Genomic DNA, 7,902 nt, shown 5'->3' with positions numbered 1-7,902 from the left:
TCCTTCAGGGAAGAACGTGAAAATGGGAGGTCCGTGGAGCCAGTCTGCAATTCAACACAATTTGAATTTCTAGCAAGGCCAACTGCGTCATGTAAATGTACGTGTACATGTGTGCGTGCACAGGCAACCCGGGCTTTGGTACATTCGTTTGGGTACAACGTGCGCTCACATGCAATGAATGTACAGATATTAAGAATATCCTGGAACTAGCTCACTCCAAACACACGGTTCTGCATATGCATATTTTGTGTGTGTGGGTGTGTGTGTGTGTGTGTGTGTGTGTGTGTGTGTGTGTGTGTGTGTGTGTGTGTGTGTGCAGACAGACATACAAGATAGAATGAGAGAGAGATCTAGAGAAAGTGGGGAAAAGACAAGGTACGAGACGGATATAAATATTAAAAAACAAACAAATAAATAACTAAACATTTAAATAAAAAAAACAGATAAATTAATGAATAAATGCATAAATGCATAAACAAATAAACACACATATCAATGAATAGGTATAATTGAATGAATGAATAAATAAACGAATAAATAAAAATGAAGGCTATGCAGTGAGGAAGCAACCCACATTTTGGTCATCAATCGAGTCCAGGATGACCCAAGAAACGCTGCCGCTCCAGGGACCGATCCAATGTGGACAGAAGGCGAAGAAGAAGGATGTGGTCCCGAAGACACTCCCTCGGGAGTAGCACCATCAAGGACTCCAAAAAGGGAGGTGGAAGAGCAGGAGGACGAAAAGGAGGAGGAAGAAGAAGAAGAGGAGGAGGAGTATGGGGAGGATGGAGTAGGAGGAAGTGGAAGAATAAGATAAGTATGGGAAGGAAATAGGAGGAGGAGGAGGAAGAGGAGGAGGACGACAGCCGGGGTGACGAGAACGAAACTTCCGGAGATGTAAGACGTCCTTCCTGCAGGCGCGGAAAGAAAGAAAAGAAATATTTTTAGTCTCGCAAGAGGGAGGCAGGACAGGAGGAGGAAGAGGAGGAAGAGGAGGAAGAAGAAGAAGAGGAGGAAGAGAAGAGGAGGAGGAGGAGGAGGAGGAGGAAAAGTGCCTGACAAGTGGCTGACCAACCGACCGACCACAAAATAAAATAAAGTCTGAGGGCCGTACCTTCTTAAGCAACAGGAATGGGGAAGATGTTCGAAGGGTGGTGGTGGTGGTATAGGCGATGGTAAGGTAGTGGTAATGGTGGTGGTGGTAGTGGTGGTGGTAGGGATGATTGTGGTAGTGGTAGGGGCGATGGTGGAAGTGGTGCCGATGGAAGTGGTATGTAGTCATGGTTTCGACGACTTTGGCGATAGTGACAACGACTATGACGACGACGACGACGACGACATGACGTCAGTCAAGTCAACGACGAAAAGCCATTTCGACTCAGGAAGAAGAAAAAGAATTAAATAGTTAACGAAAGAGAGAAAAAAGTAAACTTTTGACGGGTAGAATATCGCCAAAATAGAGACGAGAGAGAGCAACAAAAATATAAACTTTTTTCAGATCAATTTACTTGCAACGGGAAAGTCTATGGGAAAGCAGGGATACGATTTTTGTCATTTGTTGGGATTACTAAATATATATAAAAAAAATATACTCATACCATTGCTGTTTTTACCATCAGTTATTAGAAAAAAAAATCTCTATAATGCTTTTGAAAGTAAAATAGACGAACATTGGATTTTATTCCTTCAGATAAAAATGTTCGGCGGACCGAAATAAAATTTCTTTGTATTTTCTGATTCCAAAGGCTGTCACTCCTTTATCGAAAAAATAAAACATTCACAGAGTTTTCCCATACGAAATATGAATTCTTCGTTCTTTTCAAATAAAAGCCAGCGCTCCGGTTTTGACGCAATTCTTGATAAGGAACTTATTATAAGTTCTAATTATTTATTACTTGTATTTAAATGTCAGGAGGCGTCTTGTGACGCTCCCTCTCCCTCCCTTTCCTCAATGATGTGAAGGAATCACGGTAAAGTTGGTTTAAACGGGGGCCCGGCATCTTTTTCTGAAAAAAAAATTCCACTCAAAGGATCCCCGTTAAGTGCATGGATGAACAGGAGCGCGTGCGCGAAAATAAATAAACAAATAAATAAATAAAAATAAATAGATAAATAAAAATTTAGATAAATAAATAAATAAAAATAATAAACAAATAAAAATAAAATAAATAAAAAAGTTAAATAAATAAAATAAAAAATAAATAAATTAATAAACAAATAAAATTTAAATAAATAAATAAATACACATATACAGCAAAGGGTTTTCCCCCTTCACGGGGGGTAGCCAAAAAGAAAAAGGCATACAAACAACTCCCACCCATTCCATTTCCTATATATTCCACTCCACTCCACCCTCCTCCCTCCCTCCCATCTTGGCACCTCTTGGAAATAAATAAGTAAAATCACGCCAAGGCTGAAATTTTTAACATCACTGTGATCCGAGCCGGTACTCCAACTCTGGTAGCCATGGGTTGATTTTTTTTTTTTTTTTGTATATGTGTAAGGCATTATCCATAGATCGAGCCATATATAAGCTTTAAACTCTCCTCCAGGAGGGCAATAGTTGTGGATCACAATTCTAGCACATGATCCAAGACCACAGTGAAAATTATACACACAATGAATGGGAGGAATAATAGAACGAGAGAGAAAACGATGGATAGATATAAAGAGAGAGACAGAGACAGGAAGAAAAAGAAAGGAGAAATGGAGAGATAGCTAGTGTGAGGGAGAGAGATATAGATAGTGGGGAGAGAGAAATAGTGGGAGAGGGAGAGGGTGAGAGACTGAAAGAGAGAGAGAGAGAGAGAGAGAGAGAGAGAGAGAGAGAGGGTGGGAGGAGAGAAATAATGAGAGAGAGGGTGGGAGGAGAGAAATAATGAGAGAGGGAGAGGGTCAGAGAGAGAAAGAGAGAGAGAGATAGTGGGAGTTAGAGAGGGTAAGAGAGAGAGAGGGAGAGAGAGAGAGAGAGGGTGAGAGAGATAGTGGGAGATAGAGAGGATAAGAGAGAGAAAAAGAGAGAGAGCATAAAGACCAAGCAAAGTGTATGGTTAATATGCCGTTTCTCATACAGACGTGATTATATTGGTAGAAGGTCTCGTTTTGGGTCCCATTACGCGGTGAGCTGAACCCGACTGCCCTTCTCTTTGGTTGGAAATTATTCGCTGCGTAGGGGCTGCCTTCACGTGGAAAAAGACGAAGGACTAAGGAAAAAGTTATGGAGTGTATCATTGAAAAGCTTGATTTTGCATCTACAATGTTACGTAAATCACGACATAAGGCAACACACACACACACACACACACACACACACACACACCGCAGTGGTAGTGTTCGCAACCGCTGCTACGGCCGTTCGAGTTCAAATCCCGTTCAGGGCTGTAATAATTTCAGTATCGCTGCACTGCGAGTCGTTACTCCAATTCTCGTGGGCGGGGAGTGTGTGTGCGTGTGAGGTTACAGCATTACCCATAGATCGGTCATATATGAGCTCTGAGCTCTCTTCCGGGAGGGAAATAGGTGTCGATCAGGAGTCCAACACGTGATCCAAGACCATGGTGAATCCCACACCAATAAATACCAACACACATTTCCTTATTCGTGTTCTCGTTCTACGTACACTCCTCAACAGGTTACTGAAACTGGCCGTTTGTCTTCTTCCTTATGGCCGACCGCGGACCGTAGTTGTTCTTGCCGACATAATGCTGCCCTTCTCACCGCCTCAGAGAAGGATGGGGTGGAGTTGTGGTAGGTGGGACTTGGTGGAGTGACCTGAACGTGAAGCTTCTCTACACGAGCATCCCCGAAGACTGAGGCGACGTATTAACTACCTCGGGAGTGAGATCATGTTCCCGTGTTTTCGACAGAGATGGATGTCCTAAGGTGGTTCCCTACTCGCATGTCGTTGGCAGGTGTCTAGCGAGCGCTACTCAGGTAGACTACGTGGTTGAGTGATCGAAGGTGGTAAGGAACGAATGTCTCAATCAGCTCCATCTTTATTCTGCAAGTGCTCCGGGATCACGCGACAGTCCGATCGGCCAATCAGCGATCGCCACGTGACATGAAGGGCTGCTGTCCCGGTGTGTGCCTAACAGTTGTCGCTGATATCAGCGAGGTGGGTTGTTCCAGTAGCCAATTACCTGTTAGTTTGAGTGGCAAAGCGGTCGTTTGTGATGTGGACGCCACAGGGGTGACTGTACTCGAGGGAAGACGTGTGTGTGTGGGGGGTGGGAGACACAGCCTGCGAATTGAAGCTCAAGGGGAAACTGCGCCAACGGATGAGCAACCCGTCCGTTTTTTCACTGATCCCTTTGTCGCCTTAAGCGGATGATAACCCGGCCGGGAGCGAATCCGATTTCTAGCAGTGGAGGTTGCATCTTTTAGTTCATCTGAGTGAGACGTCCCTTCCCCTTCCCTGCCCAGTGGGGTTAGCGCTTTTTGGCAACAAACAAATACCAGGGATTAATGACGAGATGGATTAGAACCGAATTCGAACTGGAGTGAAAAAGAATAACGGATTTTCGTGTGTTGGGCCACCAAAGGTAACGGCTCATCCATCTTTTAGCTCGCCATCTGGGTGGGGCTTCCCCTCCGTGCCCGTGTCAGCGTTCTTCCAAAGAACACCTGGGGTTAGAATCAGACGAAAAGAAGAGAAATGGGAAAACCTGAAACCTTTTGAGTTGGGCGTCGAAACAATTCTGCCCATGGTTCCTGAACCAGCGTTTGCAGTTGAAAAAAAACAACGAAGGAAATAAAGAAAGATATAAGGAATACACACGTCAATTATACTTTTCTTCTCAAAATGCGCCAAGCAAACACGCGGCGTCACCGTTATCTTCGTCATCGTCGTCCGAAACCCACAATTACCCGTTCGGACAAAGAAAGAAAGAAGGAAAATAAAAAAAAGAGAGAGAGAGAGAAGTGCACCGCGTCAACGGCTTTGTCGACACGAAGAAATAGAGAGAGAGAGAGAGAGAGAGAGAGAGAGAGAGAGAGAGAGAGAGAGAGAGAGAGACCTCATCATCGCCTGGCGACATGACGTCATTACCCAGGTGTGGGGCTGCGCGACTCAGTCATCGTTGTTGTTCACATTGTCGTCATAATCTTTATTTTTTAGTTTTTTATTACACTGTTTTAGGCAGAAATATTCCAAAGTATGACCTAAGTATCGGTCAGGGATTTTTATTTTCTTCCTTAAGCGCTGGATTTGGTGGGTAAACAAAACCTGATATATCTATCGTTAAAAGCACTAATGGCGTGAGCCTGATATGAAACAAGACGCTCTTCATAATAATTGCTCCTTTCACCACTAAGACACTAAAGGCACTGTTGAGCTGTGTAGACGGGAAGATTGACGCCGATGATGTCACCTAAGATGACGTAATTATGAAATTAAATTGTTATCGGTGAGGATCAAAGAACACTATTATACTAACTTTATGATCAAGTTTTCGAGGCACAAAAGAAAAAAAAAAAAAAAAAAAAAAAAAAAAACACTGCCTCGGCTCGATTATTATTGACGTCTAATGGGAGCCGAGCTGAAAGTAGAAATGAAATCTTAAGTTAGGTTACGACGGTACAACTTATGTCCACGGATGTTTAAAATTGATCAATATTCTCTCAAGTCTGCATGGACACAGACACATGAGAATTTTTTTTTTTTTTTTTTTTTTACACGGGAAAGAGTGAAAAGTTACTAACGATGCCGAGAGTGATGCCAAAACCATGAATAAATGATCGACTGAACTTATGGAGTCGCTTTGAATCTTAACTTCCACACGCATACAAGTTTCCTGCCTAACCAATATGGATAACAGCGTTACTTGATTCTATAGACGAAGTTTGCCACGATGTCCTCGTGTTATGTAAAACAAGTTTCGTTTTCTTCAGAGACAAGGCGACACCTACGAAATGAGGTCAACAGCTTTCGGACCTCAAACCTTGGCCCACAGGATTGATGGATGTACGGATGGATGGATGGATGGATGGATGGATGGATGGATAGAGAGAGGTGACGTCAACTCTTGCGCCCAGCAACACGGACTCTAGAGAGAACAAATTCTTGTCGGAAGAATACGTCCATGATGAACCCGTTCTCTAGTTTCAAGTTAACCACATTCAAATTTCTATTTCTTCCCTAACCATTACTAGTTATGATTTTTGTTTGCACCTTATAGCAGAAGAATATTTAACGCAAAATTTTAAACTTCGCTTTCCAAAATTCGCTCTTCTGTATGCTCATTTTTCTTTTTTCTTTAGATTCCCATCAAATCAGCATCAACGCGAACATGACCCTCGCCTTCTTTTTCTTCGTCATATTGTTCCTCCTCCTCTAGCATGACTTTCCTCTCATCTTTGCACCCTTACATGGAGTCGAAAGAAAAAGAAAAAGAAAGTCTTTCCAAGAAATGGCGAATAGCGTGGTGACAGCAGCACGGAAGAGAGTTAGAGAGAGATAGAGATAGAGAGAGAGAGGGGGTAAGAGAGAGAAGAGAGAGGAGGAAGAGAAAGAGAAAGAGAGAGAGAGAGAGAGAGAGAGAGAGAGAGAGAGAGAGAGAGAGAGAGAGAGAGAGAGAGGGAGGAGAGAAAGAGAGGAGGAAGAGAGAGAGAGAAAGAGAGAAAGAGAGAGAGAGAGAGAGAGAGAGAGAGAGAGAGAGAGAGAGAGAGAGAGAGAGAAGAGGAATATCACGACGGTAGACAGGCTGGACGTGAATGTCAGAGCACACAAAACTCTCCTTTCTCTCCTCCTCCTCCTCCTCCTCCTCCTCCTCCTTCTCTTCATGATCTTCATCCCACGCCTGTCCTCCGTCAGGCAGCGAATTGGGAAGTGGCGTTTTCGAGTTCATGATGACCTCGCCAAAGGCCATAAAAGGTCGTCACTCATCCCTCCTGTGCAGGACCGGTCCAGCCAAACCGCCCAAGAGCGGACTGTTATTTACTTGATGGAATTGGGTCAGCTCGTCCTTGTCCTCATCATCCTCTTCCTTTTTCCGTAGCCTTTGACCCATTAATGACCACAGTCCTCATTTGGGTGATGGAAGTTCGCTGGCTGAGCGGGTTAGGGCGTCGTTACTTAAGGCGAAGGTCGAGGGGATGGCGGTTCGAATCCTGCCACCGGCGAAGTTAAACTAAGGGCATGGTTTATTAAATTCCACGCTACAAAGTCCTTTGTGAGGGGCACCGTAGTAGCCTTCCGATGGGAGGAGTTTGTGACGTTAAACTATATCATTTAAGGGTGATGCACTGGAACAGCTTATGTTGGTAGTGGTGGTATGTGGTATGTGGTGAGTAATAGGTGGATGATGGGTAGGTGTAGGGAGATGGTGGTAGGTTGTAGTGGTTTTGATGGTGGTGGAATGGTAGCTGTGTTGGTGGATTGTAGTGGTTTTGGTTGTAGTGGCTGTGGAATGGTAGCTGTGGTGGTGGGTTGTAGTGGTTTTGGTTGTAGTGGTGGTGGAATGGTAGCTGTGGTGGTGGGTTGTAGTGGTTTTGGTTGTAGTGGTGGTGGAATGGTAGCTGTGGTGGTGGGTTGTGGTGGATTTGGTTGTGGTGGTGGTAGAATGGTAGCTGTGGTGGTGGGTTGTGGTGGATTTGGTTGTGGTGTTGGTAGAATGGTAGCTGTGGTGGTGGGTTGTGGTGGATTTGGTTGTAGTGGTGGTGGAATGGTAGCTGTGGTGGTGGGTTGTAGTGGTTTTGGTTGTAGTGGTGGTGGAATGGTAGCTGTGGTGGTGGGTTGTGGTGGATTTGGTTGTAGTGGCTGTGGAATGGTAGCTGTGTTGGTGGATTGTAGTGGTTTTGGTTGTAGTGGTGGTGGAATGGTAGCTGTGGTGGTGGGTTGTGGTGGATTTGGTTGTGGTGGTGGTGGTGGAATGGTAGCTGTGGTGGTGGGTTGTGGTGGATTTG

Source organism: Oratosquilla oratoria, chromosome 36 (genome assembly GCF_046742065.1).
Source record: "Oratosquilla oratoria isolate Oo_2021 chromosome 36, ASM4674206v1, whole genome shotgun sequence".
Classification (NCBI taxonomy): Eukaryota; Metazoa; Arthropoda; class Malacostraca; order Stomatopoda; family Squillidae; genus Oratosquilla; species Oratosquilla oratoria.
This window is presented reverse-complemented; position numbering follows the sequence as displayed.